Genomic DNA, 19,512 nt, shown 5'->3' on the forward strand with positions numbered 1-19,512 from the left:
GAAATAAAAATTTTATCCTTTGTAATCTTTTTCTGTTTAGCCTCCGGAACCACCGTAAAGTATTACTTCAGAGGATGATATGTATGAATGTAAATGAAGTGTAGTCTTGTACAGTATCAGGTCGCCTATTCCTGAGATGTGTGGTTAATTGAAACCCAACCGTCAAAGAACAGCGGCATCCACGATCTAGTATTAAAATCCATATAAAAGTAATTGCCTTTATTAGGATTTCAACTTTAGAACTGTCGATTTTGAAATCAGCTGATTTGCGATGACGAGTTCACCGGTAGACCGACCAGAAGGGTTATCCTTTGTAATCATCCTTACCCCGAAGGGGAAGACACCCGCCATGTGACGGATCGAAACGCCGCACTACTCCCCCTCCGTACCTAGCTCGGTGGGGCTTTACCGGAGGTTATCTTCAAAGACATCAAGACATATTCCATCTTGCCTCAGTCAGAATGTCACCGATGTGAATGCCATACGCGACATTCCCATCGGTGTAAGACATCTATACAGATCCTATGTTAATACAAGTCTTAAACAAGACCGTACCGATTGAGCTGATACGCGAAATCCATCCCAAGGTAGAGCGAGCCTAACACGCAATGCCAACGAGCATGCAACAGCTAAACAACGCAAACACCAATAAAACAAAAACCTAGTAAAACAATAACTTAAAAACACCACACATTAACAAAAACAAACATAAACCCAAACCAACACAAAACAACAATTAAACAATGAATGATTAAGTCTCAAAACGGCTGATTTCTAATTCCTTACTACAGTAAACACTTCTGTAGAGTGCTCAAAATTATTATTTTTCTGTCAAATGAAATATCTACATATTAACGGGCTTTCTCCCGTTTCTTAATAGAAAAATTACTGTTATTTGGCTCTCCTTAATAGAGCACAGATGCCGGCAGCATTCTTCCCTTTTCTTCAGCGGTCGAATAGACCTGTCACGAATATTAGCCCGTGGTATTTTATAGGCGTATAAAATATTGGTCTCACCTCGCATCCTATTTAGTTGTTTGCGATGTTTATTTGTAGCTAATCAAATAAATTTATTTGTATATTTGCGTATGAGAGTTGTTCCATTATCTTTAGCTCGTCATTTTACTTGTGACAACAGACAACGGAAAGGTTGTTTCCAGTTATTTAACGAGTTATTAATTTGTTTTAGGAGGGATTTTTAAAAAGATATAATAATCGGCGTTTTACATTTAAAAGATTTGGGACTTGGGAGTAGTGCAACAAAAATTTATGAATATATGTAAACATCAAAAAGAAATATGAGTAGATTTTTATTTGTAATGTTAATTCTCAATTTCTATTCTTCTCGGCATAAACGTTAGTTCCAAGATTTTCCGACCGCTGTGTATAATATAGATTTCTAGGAAAATATTCCGCGTGACAATTAAATTATATATTACCTAATTATAATATGTTACTTAATTATATGTTAGCAAATTTATTTTACTTAAATATTTAAATGGAGATTACAGATTTTTATCCTCACTGCTAAGCAGTTATTGCTGCGGCATGTCTACAAATTTGTTGTCACAACTTAATGTTTCTATCTTTTAGTCGTTTATATCTGATAGTCCGTTTAGCGTGATAGCTCCTGGACATCAACAACGCTTTCAACAGCCTGCCAATGGAAGTTCTTCTTCCGTGAACTGAAGTCTTGGTGTATCAGCACGTATCTCTGACGAATCATACAGAAGAACGATTGATGAGCCGTTGGCCACTCATAAGCGGCGAGTCAATATGGCGTGAGCCGCATTGTCGGACCGTGTGGGAGTTCCTTGATGCCGTTGCTTTGTTCAACCGACATCATTAGTTTAAGCGATATAAGACTCATACCGCTTGTTGTAGGAAGCTTCCCTCGATAAATGGCTGGCCATCGACCAAATATAGTTCCAAGCGTTGTAATATGGCGGACAGGTACTTGCTGGCATTCAGCGATCTAGGCGTGGCAGCAGATTGCTATCCTTGATGAAATAAATTTAATTTATTGACAAGTCATATATACTTTAGTATGTAGACGGGGTGCGGCTACCCGTTTTAGTAATATATGACAAGTGAGCGGTGGGACACGCAAGCGAGTGGTGTAGAGCACCGCGCTTATTCCGCTTGCGCAGTTAGGTAAGCTCTAGGAGCTAATTAGGATATTGGTCGCTAAACCGTTTTGAGGAACAGTAGCCGTTTGCGATACGGACATTCGGTTTTATGCTTTACGGCGACCGAATGGGGTGGTGGTGGAAGAAATGCCAGACAAATCAAACCAATACGCCTCAGTAGGTCAAATACCGAGGTATTTGGCTTGACAGTCACCGTAGTTTCCAGTGCCGTACCAGGAAAACGACAGATGGCACTGAGAGTCGCCTCCTGCTACAGGACAGTCTCCGCGGAAGCTGCATGTGTGGTGGCTGGCATCGTCGCGATTGAACCGATGGCGATTAAGTCTTGTGAACGGCCGGGGAGACCGCCTTAACGGCGATTCGGATGAACAGGGATGCTCAGACGGCAAGAACGTTGGGACAGCGCAACAGCAGGTAGGTGGTTTCGCAGGTTGATAGAACATACGGGCCCCTGGGTTAATAGAGAACGGGGAGGGAGTTTAATTTTGAAACGGCCCAGTTTTTAATCGGTCGAATCGTTCAAATCTTAACTATAAGTTCGAGGATGGCGCTAGTCCTACGCGTGCATTTATTGCGGGAAGTGTGGTACACCGGAACATACAATTTTTAGCTGTAGCCGACGGGTCTCGCAAGAAGATAGATGTACAAAAATATTGGGAGTGACAACCGCCGACAACATTGTCAACAAGATGCTCGTCGTCCGTAATGAAAATGGTGACCTCGATCGTGAAGATGAAGTCAGAAAAGGAGGTACCGGCGTAGACAGGTGCCCCTGGTTGCGGGAGTAGCTGCCTATAATGATGGCCGCAGGACTCCTGCGGCAGGTTCCTCCACGATTTACAGCAACGGGGTCCCGTTATACACTCACGATGTCGTGTTATACCAGGTACGGTGGATCCGGCATCATGAAAGTAAGGTGGAGGGGTTTTAGTCGGTGGGAGTTCGACATTACTGTATGTATATACGGGCATACAGTGGCTGGTAGAGCTTTCCCCTCCTCCCACGAAAAAAACGACTGATAGTACGTGCTGTGTCGCAGTTTATTTATTTATTTTAAATATCGCTTAAACAGGTAACTAAAATTTAATTTAAATGATACAGTCGTGTAATAAACGATAAAAAAGTAATAAAAAATGAAATCATCGTTATGTTAAACTACGCGTGAAATACTGCGACCGAGTTTATTTTATTCGATCGGTGATTTTACTGTTAAACACTTACATAAGAGGTACTGTAGACCGTTTTTGGAACTACCTATCAAAGACTTTAAACGGCCGACATTTTGAATTAGAGCTGTCGTGGCTCGATGGTTTTTTTTTAATGTAAAAGGTTTTCTCTGTTTCAGTTCTCTTTAAAATGCTTTGTTACAACCTACCCTTTCCATCTAAGGATTTTAAGTCGGTTTTCCACGGGCGTACTTGAATGCTTGGAGTCTTGGTGGTCTCATCTTGAAAAATATATCGTTTAGAAATATGAACATTTCTTAAATTTAACGTTTCTTTTTAACTGTAGAAAAGTTATTTATGGGTTTCCTTTCTGTATTATGTTCCCTTTAAGTGTTTCTTTTCACTAAACGAATCGATATCTCGACGATTTTCTTTTTTCAGTAGAGTAATTTCCTCTTGCGGACCCGTTCAAAGTTTTTTCCAGATAACTTGAAATGTAAAAAATATTTTAACGAAATATTACGATATTAATATCGATGATTTGAAGGTGTTTTTGTCATCGTGTTTGCTTAGAAACGAATTATTATAGCATAATGATATGTGTTGTATAATGATAATCATAATTACATATTTTCAGTATTGTAATAAGAAAATTCTGGAAAATTATTGAAAAAACGTAAGATTAATCCAGATACTCTTGTTTCATTACCTTATTTTTCAAAATTGTTATTTTTTATATTTTTTTTAGGATTTATGTCTTTTCTGTGTTTGTCTTTTAGATTGTTTTTTTGATAGTATAAGGGAAGCATTTTATAGCGGAATAAATAATTGCATAGATAAAAATAAAAAAATAATGTATTAAAAACTAAAAAAAAAAACTGGTAAAGTGTGACTTCCCGGCTATTAATAATAAAAATTAAAATAAAAAGAAAAAATAAGAAAACCACTAACCTCTAAAAATATTAAAAATGAGAAATAAATTTTAAGAAAAACCTTTAAAAAGGTTTTTAAATATAGGTTTAAGCTTAAGTAAAGTTTTCTATAAATCTAACAACGCCTTCAATAAAGGCTAAATTAAGAAAAATAAAATTTTCAAAAACCTTTTTTGCATTTTAGGTCCGGGATCTAAAATTTTAAAAATATGTAGACATTTCTTGATAGCTCTAAACATAAAGTATAAACTTTCAAAACATTTAAAAAAAATATTTAAACCGAAGGAAGATAGAGCATAATAAAAAAAAACATATTTCAAATTTAAGAGGTAGGGGTTGATTTAAAATTTTTTTTGTTGATGTAAATATGCACGGCAGGTAAAATTGACTTTAATAATGTTTACTCCAAAATGCCTTTCAAGAAAATTTTTTAACGGAAAAAAGTTTCGAAATTTTTTTACAGAATATCCCCCACCCACTAAACGACAGTTGTAGGACTTTCCAGTTAGGCGGCTTTTTTCTGATGCACGACTTACACACACAACTTAATTAAAAATATTTATCATTTTATTTAAATATAATATTTCTTCATTTATTTAATTCAATGATTGTAACTAAAGCGCGTGTGCATACCGTATTTAATTTGTACGGTGCGGGTGATACTAACGGCGACGGTCGGCGCTAACTAAAGTAATGTAATTTCATAACTTAGAACAAATTTCGGTTGTACGGTTTCGGTTGACTGGTGTAGCCGGGAGGCTTAACGTACAGGTAACGAGTCGACCGGGCGATCGAGTTAAAAACCCAGCTAGACCGAGTTACTGTTTTACATTTTAAATATTATTAATTTATTTAATTATACCGCTCACCTGTGACGTCACAACTTAGCAGTCTACTGTAACAGCATTTTTTGGGGTGGGGGTGCGATTTTGCAAAAACTTCTTTTTGCAAATATTGTTATTTTCCAATCGTTAACAAATGCGCCTAAAACAAATATGACCTTAATTGGGCGAAATCTCGAGATACTGAGGATGACTTTGCTCCACAGCCTCACATACTTGACCTTATAAGTAATTAATTTAATGGTATCAATGCCCAATAGATAGAAGTAATCTCACCAAGTTTGGTCAAAATCAGCCGGGTAGTTCTGGAGGTACAAGGTAATTTAGAGGCCGACACCCAACATACACACACACACACACACACACTCACATACACACACATACATACACCTGTAGCAGAGGAGAAACTGCTAACAGGCGCGTCTCCACGTGTGGATTGGAGAAGCCCTCCCTGCCCCTTAGGGGGCATAGGGTTGGGGTGAAATAAAATAGCTCCCGTGTACAAAACTCCCCAACAATGGGTTGGTCATAACATCTGACCTGCTAAGAAGAAGATTGTTCGCTGTTATAACACACTTTGAGTGTTCGTGACTGTGTCGATGTCTGTTGTCGATGCAAGTTTATGACTGATGTGAGCTTGCTCTGCCGACGTGTAAGTTATAGCAGTAGATCTGGAGCCAGCCACTTCGGGCCTTGATCAGGAAGTACGCAGTGAGTGTTAGAGATCGGAATCTTCACCGCACCGAGTGAGTCCAGTCGGTCCGTGAATTCCGGGACTGGCTAAGTGTCGACTGGGCCTCAGGGAACTGGGGTAGGAGTATTATCTCCGAGGGTACACCCGTTCCTAGTTATGACAACCCGCTCCTCTCCGTACGATGCGCTGGTAAAACTAAAACTAAAGTATGCAGAATTTCGAAAACAGACAAAAATTAGATGATGCTGGTTTGCACAGCAAAGTAGACCCCATGGCTTTGCTGTCAGGAAATGTTACAGGGAGTACAACAACCGTGTCAATGGAAGTGGAAGGAGAGTCGGGTGACGCTCATCCAGTGGGTGAAAAACCCATCGCACCCGCCGTTATTCCAAGAGGGAGAATCAATTCACTACCGACCGTCACTGGCCAACAGTCGCCGATGGAGCGGCTCGGTGGCAAAATCGAGAAGCTTGTTGATTTCATTGAAGACAAGAAGAACGTGCATCATGAAATCAGAAAACTGGTTAAGTCCATTGCTACGGCATATAAGTTAGCCAGCAAAGCACCGCAGATGATGGTTTCAACTACCCAAACATCTCCGCGTGCCATGCCAGAGCAAAAATGCCAAAGCAGTGACGTGACCCAGTTGACAAAGATAACCGGAGCCGAAGCTAATGGAGGATTAGTTTCGGAAGACAACGGAAAGAGTCTTAGTGCGTCTGGGAAGAGAAAAGAAAGAACTTCTCCAGACACTGATAATAAAGTCAAGAAAAGGAAGGACTTAAAACCCAGCCCGCTGCAGAAAACGACAGTCCAGAACATCGAAAAGAAACGAGAAAATTCTTGGCAGGCAGTCTTGTCTAAAAAGGAAAAGAGGAAGCAAGCCAAAGAACGGTTACCAAAAGAACCGGCGCATAAATCTCGGCCGGAGCCTAAGCGGAAAAAATCGCGAAAATTCACCAGGCCGGACGCCTTGATTATCCGACCTGTTGAGAAGGCGAAATATGCTGAGATACTGCGTCGGATTAAAAATGACGTTCCACAAGAGCAGGCCCGGGACGTAGTTGACAAGGTCCAAAAGACGAATGATGGAAACATGCTCATTACGCTCTCCAGGAAGAGCACAGACAAAGGACAAGCTCTAATGAAGACAATAAGGAGCATCCTGAAAGAAGAAGCCGACGTCATCTGTAAAGGTCCAGAGGAACAGCTCGAAATCCGGGACATTGACGACGAAACAACCAAGAACGATGTCCAGAAGGCCTTACAAGAGGCAGCTGGCGATGACTACGAAATACCTGGAGAGGTCATTAAAATTCGTCCGGCCTACAGAGGCACACAGACTGCTTTGGTACGATTACCAGCAGCAACAGTGCAGAAGATACTCGGAGAGAGAGGCAAGATACGAATTGGCTGGGTGAATTGCCGTATCAGAACAGTGAACACTCCACTACGATGCTATAAGTGCTGGCACTTTGGACACACTACTGTTCAATGTAAAAGCGAGGTCAACCGATCTGGGCTTTGCATCAAATGTGGGCAAACAGGTCATCAAGCTGCTCAATGCCCAAATAAGGTGAAATGTGTTTTATGTGCGGAAAAACCTGGTTCTCAGGATACTGCTCACCGGTCTGGCGCTGGTCGGTGCCCGGTCTTCCAGGAAGCACTCCAGAAGCTGACAAATAAACGAACATGAAGATACTGCAGCTTAACATTAATCACTGTGAAGCTGCGCATGATTTGCTCATGCAGACAGTACGAGAATTGAAGGTTGATCTTGTGTTTCTATCGGAGCCATATAAACATCTCACCGGGCAACCATGGGAGACAGACATCACCGCTAAAGCTGTCATTTGGTCCTGTGGTAAACTCTCCTTCCAGAATGTAGACAACAATGGCAGCGCCGGCTTCGTAGCAGCATCAATAGATGGCATCCGCTTCTACAGCTGCTACGCACCACCTAGCCTCTCCATTGCTGAATTTACTGACTTCTTGGATCGCCTGACCGAAGACGCGAAGCAACATCATCCAGTGGCGATAGCCGGGGACTTCAACGCCTGGGCAGTCGACTGGGGTAGTAGGCAGACTAATGCACGAGGAAGAGAACTACTAGAAGCTTTTTCTACACTTGATGTAGTCTTGCTCAACAGTGGTGACAGGCCGACCTACACCAAAGGTGACGCAAGCTCGATTGTGGACCTCACTTTTGTCAGTGCCAGCCTTGCTAAAGGTAACTCCAACTGGAAGGTACTAGACATCTACACTGCCAATGACCATCATGCTATACTCTGGGAAACGTCTAACGACCAGAAACTCAGAGGGCCTAACAAGCCATCTAACATCGTTGGTTGGAAGGTGAAATCCCTAGACCCAGAAGTATTGATAACAGCCCTCGATAGTGATCCGATAGAGACTGGATGTGCAGAAGAACATACTAAGGCCCTGATGATGCGAGTAACACAAGCTTGTGATGCCAGTATGCCTCGCAAACGTGTTATCAATTCAAGACCTGCGGTACACTGGTGGAACGATCACATCAGCAACCTTCGTAAAGAGTGTCATAGGAAAAGAAGATTATCTCAGCGTGGCTATCAACGACCCAACTCTGCAGTGCTGATTGCAGAGTATAAAAAAGCTCGTCGTGAACTCAATAAGGCCATAAAAGAGAGCAAAGGAAGATGCTGGAAAGAGCTCATATACGAGGTGGACAAAGACGTGTGGGGCAGGCCTTATAAAGTGGTCATGACCCACCTGAAGAAACAACAAATGCCGTCACCTACGTGTCCTCAGCTCCTTCAGAAAATCGTCACTGCGCTGTTTCCACAGCAACACAGTCTCGATTATCAGTTAACGCCAGGCGAGCTAGACGACATTCCACCTGTCACTGAAGAAGAGTTGCTGGAGGCCTGTAATCGTGTAGGAAATAATAAAGCGCCGTGATTGGACGGAATCCCGAATATAGCCTTGAAAACCATCATAAAGGCAGCACTAGCATTATTTCTAGATGCGTACAACGCATGCCTCAAGGAGGGGACTTTTCCTCGTAAGTGGAAACAGCAACGGTTAGTACTGTTACCTAAAGGGAAGAAACCGCCAGAAGAACCGTCATCTTACAGACCACTCTGCATGCTAGATACGGCGGGTAAGATATTTGAGCGTATCATCCATCAGCGAATAGATGCAGTGGTTGACCCACTCCTGGCAGATAACCAGTATGGATTCCGGAAAGGACGATCAACCCTGGACGCGATCAACCTGGTTGTCAATACGGCCAAGGAGGCGATCGCAGGAACTAGATGGAAGGGTGGAACGAAGAAGTACTGCCTGGTTGCTGCCTTAGACATCAGAAATGCTTTCAATTCCGCTAATTGGGACTGCATCATGCAAGCTCTCGACGAGAAAAACGTGCCAGTATATCTTCGCAGACTAGTGATTAGCTATTTTACAGATAGAGTGCTGAAGTACGATACAAAGAATGGTCCGAAAGAGTATGATATAACCGGTGGTGTGCCACAGGGCTCTGTTCTCGGTCCACTTTTGTGGAATATCATGTATGACGGGCTCCTGAGATTGAAGTTTCCAAGATGTGTCAAACTGGTAGCGTATGCGGATGATGTTGCCGCAGTGATCGTCGCCAAGCACCTCGACGAGATTCAACAGCTGTTTGACATTACTTTTGAGAAGATCAACCAGTGGATGGATACAGTTAACCTTCCACTGGCCAAGCAGAAGACCGAAGCAGTGCTTATTACCAGCCGAAAAAAAGTTGAAACAATTAAGCTAAAAGTCGGTGACCAAGAAATTACATCACAACCTCATATACGATATCTGGGAGTGATGCTTGATGCCCGACTCAACTTCAAGCAGCAAGTAGAACACGTCTGTACGAAAGCGTCAGTAGTGAGAGCTAGTCTCGCACGATTGATGCCGAACGTCGGAGGCCCAAAGCAGAGCAGAAGGCTACTATTGTCATCAGTAGTAACATCGGTGCTCACTTACGGAATATCTATTTGGGCTGACGCACTAGAGACGCAAGATTCGTGGAGAAAGGCGGGACCGATATATCGTATGAGTGCATTACGAGTCGCAAGCGCTTTCCGCACAGTGTCTGAGGAAGCAGTTTGTGTCATTTCCGGAACTCTGCCTCTTAGAGTTCTAGCTGAAGAACGACGCAACCTTTACCATCGGAAGACGTCAACCTTACTGAGTGCTGAAGAACTCAAGACAGAAGAGCGACAGAAAAGCATCGCACGTTGGCAGTTACAGTGGGATGTTGCCGTGAAAGGCAGGTGGACACACCGTCTCATACCACGGATTGACTTTTGGCTGAATCGTAATCACGGTGAGGTCAACTACTATCTAACGCAGATGTTATCAGGACATGGCTGCTTTCGAGAATACTTACACCGCTTCAAGCACGATAATTCTCCAGAGTGCCCGTCCTGCCCAGGAGTCAATGAAGATGCAGAGCATGTTTTCTTTGTGTGCCCACGATTTTATCCACAGCGTGATCAACTCGAAAACATCTTACATCAAAGTATCCAACCTGAGACACTAATAGAAGCAATGTTGTCGTCAAAAGCCGCATGGAACGCAATAAGCACGTTTGCAACAGACGTCCTTACAGACCTGCGTTCCATCGAAAGAAAAAGAGCAAAGGACCACAACATCTAGAAGAAAGAAGTAATAACATCTTAGCTACCAGAAGGAAGAGCAGTAGCTAAATCCTCCCCCCCGCGAAGTAATGCCTAACGGCGGATACCGTGGGGGATCAGAGCTCAGAGGATAGCGGAGGTTTTAGTCGGTATTAGCATTAACAAGTCACCTTTAAGTTAATGTTTGAGTCCGACATACCAGGCAAAACATCTAAGGCAGAGATTCGTAAAGGAATTTCCTTCGCTATATAAAAAAAAAAAAAAAAAAAAAAAAAAAACACACATACATACATACGCGCGCGCGTATACGTATAACGAACATTAACATCCGTAAAATTTCCATCCAGTATTTGGTTTTTTGGGGTTCCTTAGATGTCAAATCCGGTTTTGGGGATCCGGTGAAAACCACATATGCTCAAATTGGACCGATTACTATAAGTCCCTTCTGGAGCTATAGCTCTGCTACAGCGCTATCTAGACGGGAAAGTAAAATTAATATGATCAATTCCCCTATATACAGAAATAGTTGAGCAAAATTTGATGGAAATCGCTTTAGTCAATCCTGAGTTTTAAGGCCAAAAGCAGTGCGTCACACGTACGTATTCATTGCACATATGTTTTGGGTTTAGATGAAGCTAGTTTAGACCCTTAAACAAAAAATTTGCAAAAAATCAGATACCCCATTTTTGACATGATCACCATTCTTTCTCGTTTCCTTTAGTTAATATTTGCCGGTAACTTAAAAAAGTATTTCCAAATAATAATTTTTTCGTTTGTAACTTTCGATTTTTTGAAGTTTATACCTAATAAAGTATTAATAAGTTATATGTGAATATTTTTTACTTTAGCATCGAATTTTTATTGTACTTTTTTTAAGTCTGTTTAAACGTAAAGAGATTTTTTTTATGAATTAAAAGATTAAGTAAAAAAAAAATATGATGTGGACACCACATGACTTCCTTGTACGCCTATTAAATTACATATACACATTTTTTTGTGGATTTCATTTAAACTTAAACCTGTTAAACTTTATTTAACCAGTGTACAGTTCACTAAATGGAATAGTTTTAATTATTAATTTACATATTAATTCTGTTTCACGACGCTCAAGTAATGTGGTTTAAATGAGAACGTGTCGGATCCGTAATCATATACACATCGGTTCGAATCCGATTTAGTATACATACAATTTATTAACTGTTTTTTTTTTTTTTTTTTTAAATATATTGATTTATATAATCATTAACCTCTGTAAAACGTTTTAAATTAAAATGCAAAGTACATAAAATTTTATTTCACTAATAACTGCTAATTTTTTTCATATTTTTTTTTTAATGTTATTATTGAATTATTAATTATTGTAAAAAAAATTACAATCAGAGGTTAATAATTATTAATAAATCAATATATTTAAATTATAATAAAATGAAATAAAAAAGATACATTTGTATATGAAGTTGGATTCGAACCGACGGGCCTTCGTCTTGTAAGATCAAAATATTTCATTAATTAAAATTTTATTTGGTTATAACTCTGAAACCGATGAAAATAAGTACCGCTTATGATATATCGTTGAAAAGCTCTCGATAAGGCCTTATTACTGCAGTTAACAAAAAGTCAAAATCCAAATTTTTGGATTTTGTGCTTTTTTAAACACTTTTGGCCCAATCGTTTGCAATCAAAAGGGGAGGTGCACAAGTAGATGTTACAATAGTTCTAAATACAACATTTCAACATTCTACGGCTAATTTTTTTTTAATTATGCGAGATACTGTGCGTACGCACAGATGTCACGTCGAACTAGTCAAAATGGGTATTTCCGTTGAAATCTGAAAGTTAAAATTTTTCGCAATTATAATACTTCCTTTACTTTGTACAAGAAAGTTAAAATGAATTTTTTTTCAAGGAAGTAAAAATGAACCACTTTTACAATTCGACAATCTCTTTTTAGTGTTGAATATTTTTATAAGGGAAATTAAGGGGAATTCTTAATTGAAGTGATGGAATAATTATCCCGGTTTGGGTAAATGTAATAGGTGGCTTTTAAAAAGATTATTTTTAAGTTGTTTTGATATTTCTTAAATAAAAATATGAATTACTTAATCGTTTTAAAAATAATACATTTTAAATTATTTGTTTAGTACATAATAAGCGTTTTCACATCAAGTGTAAGCAATTCACAGTTAAGTTGAAAAAGTATCTTACTGATGAAAACAATGTTACAATCGATAAAATTTCTTTTTTTTTTTATTGTGGATACTATATAAATGTAATATGTATACGTATATTGTATTATAGATGTATAAATAAACTACTTATGGTGTACGATTTGTAACTTAAATGTTTTACAAGTTCACTGGTAGTTAAGATAAATAAACAGAAATTAGGAGGAGAAAGGAGATATAAAAAACGAACTGCAAGAGAAAGCAGAGCTACAAGATAGTAAAATAATTGTGAGGTTTAATACAGTCGTAGTTTAGTACAAAGCAGGACAGAAAAAAACGTGTAATATATCACAAAATCTTGATAAATTCTCCAAGAATCTATCCGTTCAATAGATTTCAATATGCGTTCGCTTAGTTGCCCTGCAGATATCAAAACGATATTTCACGTCTCGCCGTACACGTCAGAGAACATCCCTCTGTGATCCATTCTTTTCAATTGTCAAAATTTTTTATTTGAACAGAGAACACTCGCGTCTTTACGTAAACCCTCAAATAAAAATCCATGTAGATAAAACATTACTCTCAGCTGATCTATCGATGAGGAAATATTTCTTTTAAGTTATTCCCGCACGAGTATGATGAAATGCGGAAGAGCTCCGTCTATTGGAGAATGTAATCTTCCGGTATTTGTAGCACTGCTTATCCGTCTAACATATCCATATGTTGGTCTTTAATTGGTTTGCTTGGCATTTCTCCCGTCACCACCCCATTCGGTCGCCCTAAATGTCTGTGCCGTAAACGGCTACTGAGCCACGAACATTTTAGCGACCAGTGTCCTAACTAGCTCCTAGAGGTAACCTAAAAGAGCGAGCGGAATAAGCGTGGTACCAAACAGAACTCGCTTGCGTCTCCCACCGCCCACTTGTCATATATCGCTAAAATGGGTAGGCGTACCCCGTCAACTAGTGAAACATATATGGCTAACAGTAATTAATTTATCTTGTCAAAGACAGCAATTCGCTGCTACGCCTAGGCCGCTGAATGCCAGCAAGTACCTGTCCTCCATTAAAGCGCTGGGAGCCTTAACCCGCCTGGAAGCCAACTATATCTCTCGGTTAGCTTCCTACAGCAGCGCGGTAGGAGTCTTTTCCCTTAGGTAAACTACTGATGTCGGTTAAACAAACCAACCGCATCAAGGAACTCCCACACGGTCCGACAATGCGGCTCTCGCAGTATTGACTCGCCGTTTGTAAGCGGCCAATTTTCACCTTGACCTGTAAGTTCCAGGGTGGCCTGAGTTCTGGCTCCCCCCAAGAGCTGGGCGATCGAACATCATGTGTTCGTTCGATTGGACCTCCCCGCAGACGCACAGCTCATCAGCTGCTAGGCGGAACGGAAACGAATATTGTTTTAAATTTACACGGTTGGAGAGCACTCGGGCTCTCGTTGCCCTTAAAAGCGAAGGAGAGGCATATCATTCTCCCAGATCCTGTATAAATCTGTGCAAGGACCATCACTTAGTCGTGGCGTCCCGTTCTTGCAGCCGTGCTTCCATCGCGTGGTTGTAAAGCCTCCTCCGCAGGCGGAAGATGGACAACTGTTGGAAATTTAGAACCGGTGCATTGAGATCACCGTTCCGCTCCGGTACAGGCCCGGCTCGAAACCGCATACCGAATATCTCGCCTCCCTGCCTCTTCGCAATTTCCACATGGCCGCCCGAACTTTCACCGCTATGTAATATGTTTGTCTTATCTGTGAATTTATTTTCATTTGGCGGTTCTTCGAAATGAAAAGATCACGGTATTTAAAGCTAAAGTGTAACCGAATCGAATTTAGCAACCCACTTACGTAAAACACATTGAACCTCACTCAGCACCGTAATCACGATAACCAACAAACTTCATGCGGCTGTTAACCTTGTAACATACAATTCTTTTTGCCTCAAAACTTCAAAAGAGGTTCTCTTCATTTTGACGTGTATTTGGATGGTAACAATCCAACTTAAAAACGGATAAAACCGTTGCGCTGCACTTCTCAGTTAGATGTAACATTGCTGATCGCGTGTATGGATGGACTCCCATTAATGATAACAATAGTTTTTCTGTTATCGTTCAGAAAGCAAAATTTTTGAATGTTTTCGTAGGTGAAAAATTGTCAAGATTAAATGACAGTCTATGGGAATTTTATTTTATAACGTTTATAACAAAATATTTTATATTTTGTTATAACTATAACAAAATTTATTTCGTTTGTAACAAAATCAAAACGGTACTGTTTTCTTTTGAAGGGCTTTAGTAAACCGCTAAGTTTGTCATCGACATTAAATATTTATTATGCTTACTATATTCCCATCTAAAGTACAATCTCATCTCTTGGGAGGACCAAGTCAGACGAGTTTTCAAAATACAAAAATGGAATCTCGGATTACTATTTGGCCCCCCATAAATATGAATCGTGTAGACCCATATTTACACAAGTTTTAAATCTGATAAAAATTATAAAAACACGACTCTGCGAAGAAAAAAAAAATAAGATGTCTTCTGGACACCTCGGCACGGTTTTTGAAATTCGCATTTGATTTCCAAATGAGCACATTCTGAGCGCATTAGGCGTGCGAGTGACAAACATTACTTTTTAATATAGGATAATTAAAGAGTGTACGGGCGAAAATTTTGTATATATATATATTTTTTTTCTTTTTCAAATTTTTAAATTTATTTAAATATGTATTCAAAACTATACGACAATCTTTCGGGGGCTGATTCTATTGTTAAAAATAGGAAAACGTACACATATAAAAGTATAATAAAAAAATAAAAATAAACCAAAAAATAAAAAGTACAATATTGGCCGTAAACGCTTCGTTAGCGAGTTACGGCTAGCGAAAATTTCGCCCGGATTTCGGTTCTCACTGGGAAATGAAGACTTCTTCATTTTTGGGGAATTAAGTGGCGAATTTAGTTGTTTCTTATATTTTTTGACCTGAAAATATTTAAAAAACGGATCGATTTATCTATTTATTTACAAAGTAACAACAGGCACGCCTTCTTAAATTTATACTAGATGTTAAATGAATTTTGTTTGTTATGAAAAATGTCATGCCTGACCGGAATTCGAACCGGGACCTACGGATTAAACGTGGTGGAGTAGTAACGTAATAAATATTGCATATTGTCGGTGTGGCTGGCTAATTGGAGACGTACAACAGCGGTAAACAAGTCAAGGTCATATGATCACAACGCAGATAGCGCTAGTTCAGTCAACTGCCGTCTCCTCCAGTCTGATAGTGTCGACGTAGAGGTTAATTCGTCTAATATGAAGTTTGTCTGTATCGGACAGTTTAAATATTAAGAGAGATTTTATTCGATTACATCTTAATTCAGGTGAATAAATTATAGTTAATTTTATAGATTTAATTTCATATTTAATAAGGTTTTTCTTTATTTAAAATACTTTTATTTATTTTTTTTATTGTAATAACAGAGAAACGTTTTCATTTTTACTGAAAAAAAAAAACGAGTACTTTATCGAAAACGGCAATATTTTTATGAAAAATTTCAACTAACATTACCAATTTTAATCATTATCAATACAGTAAAGTAAACCGCTTAGTTTTATCGTTGCCAAGGTGAAACAGAACCTTTGTTTTCCAAAAATCTGTTCTGTTGTACAGTTGTAGTTTCTACGATGCTACATAAATAAGAGGCCGGTACTGCTCTGGCTATGGGATAATATCTTTTTACCACTCTTATATTAGCTCGCTCTTGGACTACGTTTATGAAATTCGACTATGTGTGTAAGATTCAAGGTTCGGGTCGAATTTTGAAGTATTTCCCGTTATCAATTCACTTTGAAATTTTGCATACAGGTTTGTTTCTCATTACAACATATTTAAGCAACATTTTGGTCGCTAAGATGCCCCTAAGTTGCTAAGCGAAAAAATGTCCCTTAAAATTATGCAACCTCGTTTACTTACATATTTTCTTAATGAAAGAAATTTTTTTGGTGAAAGATAACCTAGTCTGTTTCGGTAAGATTGGATCTAAAATTCGCACGCGTCTGAAATACATAATTTTACTAAAACGTAGGACTGGAGCTAAATGATAACACGCTATTAGTTTTATAAACAATTGCTTCTAGAAATTCTGTACAGTAGGGTTCGAAGTTTTGGGAAAATTTAGTACTTTTTAACCGGATCCGAATTGTCGGACGAAAATCGAAAATATCTCGAAAACGGTCGGTTCTAGCACTCAAATTCCCTCGATGGTACTTCATTCGCTACCAGTGGCACAAGTCGGGATGATAATATTTTCAAGCGTCCCTGGAGCGCCGTTCAGAAATTGGGGAAGGGGTGCGATGGGGTGCCGCCGTAATATCTCGTCAACCGCTCGTCCGATTTTCACGATTCAAACGGCGTATGTATCAGCAGGTCGAGTGCTAACTGTTTAACTCATCGGGCACACTCTTGATCGTTCGGATCTTGGTAATTCGGAAATTAAATCGTTTAGCCCTACGTTTTGATCGCATTCACCTACCGTAAAACGTACCGATCCGATCTTTCACTAAATACGTTCAAACCTGTGCGCTAGTGCAGCTGTAAAGTATAAACTTATGAAGGCTAAAAAGTAGAAAATAAAATATGTAAAACACCTTTGAAAAACCACTCTTACATTAAATGCGCTAAAAAGAAGAAATTAAAAATATCGAAAAAAGATTTAAAACACCACTCTTAAATTAAACGCACTAAAAGGTAACAAATAATTTTTGGGACGGTATCAGAATGGATTTGAAAGTTTTGATGGTGATATGTAAGATTATGAGTAAGTGATAACTTCAGATTAAAAATTTTTTTTGCCAATATTTTCATATGCGTGATGAATGGCCTAAAGAGTGGGGTGTGGAACCCACTCTTTTGACAAAAAGTTGGTAAAAACATCAAATTTTTAATTTGAAGTATGACTTTCACGTAATCTTACATATCACCGTCAAAGCTTGTTGTCAAATTTATTCCGAGATATTGTCACAAAATTATTTTTTATCTTTAGTGCGTTTAATCTAAGAGTGTTGTTTTAAAACTTTTTTAAATATTTTTTATTTTGTTTCTTCTTTTCGTAGCAGCTCATTAAGTAGATCTTCCTACTCATTTTTAAGTAGCTCACTCTTTTTTTGATGAACCGAATTTATATTATTTATTATGTTTTAATAATACTGCCATTAAAAATTATACCCTAAAAAATGCCATATCAATATTTATTACATCATTGTTCCCGATTTTCCCTCCGGTACTAAATACCCACTTATACCGTTCAGTTTTCAATACTTAAACGTGAATGTCTTCGAGAATTAATGTCGCGAAATTAACGGGAAGTTGCAGTATATATTTTTTTTAATCTTTATTATGTACTTCATGCGATACGTAATTATTTCTAAAAAATCAAGAAATGGTGTTGAAATTTAGTGAACAGCATCATCGTAGGCGTTGTAGTTATTTAGAAATCGCGAAAAAGAATTTAAATTCTACAACGCAGAAGTATTTGTCACAATTAGAAATCTGATGAATTTCTAATCGTGTCTATTTTTCAGGCGATAAAAGTTAAATAGATTTTGTTTTGCAGGATAATATTTTCTGAAAAATACATTTTTTTTGGCAACCAGAATAATCTATAGTATAATTTATAACTAAATTTGTTTTCTTATAAGTAATAGATTAAATACTTTGTTAATTTTTTTATAGAAGTTTTCTTGTATTTCAATTTTTCTTAATATTTTTTAAGAAATAATAATATAAATAGAATAAATATATTCTAATATTTAGCAATAATCTAAAAATATCTATAAGAAATCAATTTTTTTCATTATGCCAATCGTATATTAATTACATAATAATTTCCACTTACCAATAATTTTTATTATTATGTCCGAGCACTTTCGGATATTAATTCATCGTCAAGAACATTTATGTGTTATTCATTATAATTATTTCCTTCACAAATTAATACATTAAATGAATTTTGAATTTTAAAAACAGAAATTATAAAAACAACAATTGATCGTCAAAAGGTTAAAATAATATTTAATAATAAAATTAATTTAAATCGTATATATTTATGATTTCCGACTTCAACAGGTGAAAATTTAAATCACAACAGAACCGGTGTTAGTATAATAAATTCCCCCAAAATTTTTCAGTCTTGTTTGTATGCTCACTGTAATTTAATCGCTGAAATTAACTGATTCACCACTGATTTGTGCGTGAACTTCGGAGATGACTTATTTTAGTTGGAATTTCTCCAATAATCGAGAATATATTCCAAACCTGAATTAATGCGTTTCTTAATTACATTTAATAATGTGTCGTAAACTGAGTATATAAAGCGCTGTCTCGTTTTCTTTAACATAACTTCAGAGACCAAAAAAAATTACATTCTTCATTTTAGTGTCTTAAATGAATTTATAACATACCTTATATTCATTTTGCGTCGTGAAAACATGGATTTTCGTTGATTTGAAAATTTAATCGTTTCTTGACTTATGCGACGGTAGAAGTAAATGTATTTTATTATGTTTTGTTCTTACAATTATCTTTATTCGTGAAGACACATATATTTGTGCGCGTGCGAACACATATATTCGCGCATTGAATATACCGTATGTATAATCGTATTTATTGCCACTTAAATAAACGCATTTAGTCTACTACGTGCGTGCGTGCGTGCTTACGCATAAGCATTCATATTGTTAAACCACAAACTGTTTGAGCTAAAATTGTGAGTTTCAGTATAGGATATTTTATATTAAATGCTTTATAAGTACGTGAACACTAGAGGTAGTCGCTTTTTTACTTCCCACTCGAATGTAACTGGAATAGCTATATTAAAGGGGAAAGTACGGTGATCAAGACAAAAATG

At 38.1% G+C, this 19,512-nt stretch overlaps 1 protein-coding gene across 16 annotated transcripts in view; it reads left to right on the forward strand.

Annotated features, from left to right (window-relative positions):
- Nucleotides 1-15,876: 15,876 nt before the first annotated feature.
- LOC142332121 (putative cytochrome P450 6a14) overlaps nucleotides 15,877-19,512 on the forward strand; it is a 622,045-nt gene continuing 618,409 nt past the window's right edge. For 13 of the 16 annotated variants that reach the window (XM_075378376.1, XM_075378360.1, XM_075378361.1 and 10 more), the window contains exon 1: nucleotides 15,877-15,987. The gene's annotated coding sequence lies outside the window, so the exon portion shown is untranslated. The remainder of the gene's footprint in view (nucleotides 15,988-19,512) is intronic. The other 3 variants (XM_075378367.1, XM_075378369.1, XM_075378375.1) reach the window with 2 other exon arrangements.

The sequence above is a fragment of the Lycorma delicatula genome, chromosome 11 (genome assembly GCF_047948215.1).
Source record: "Lycorma delicatula isolate Av1 chromosome 11, ASM4794821v1, whole genome shotgun sequence".
NCBI lineage: Eukaryota > Metazoa > Arthropoda > Insecta > Hemiptera > Fulgoridae > Lycorma > Lycorma delicatula.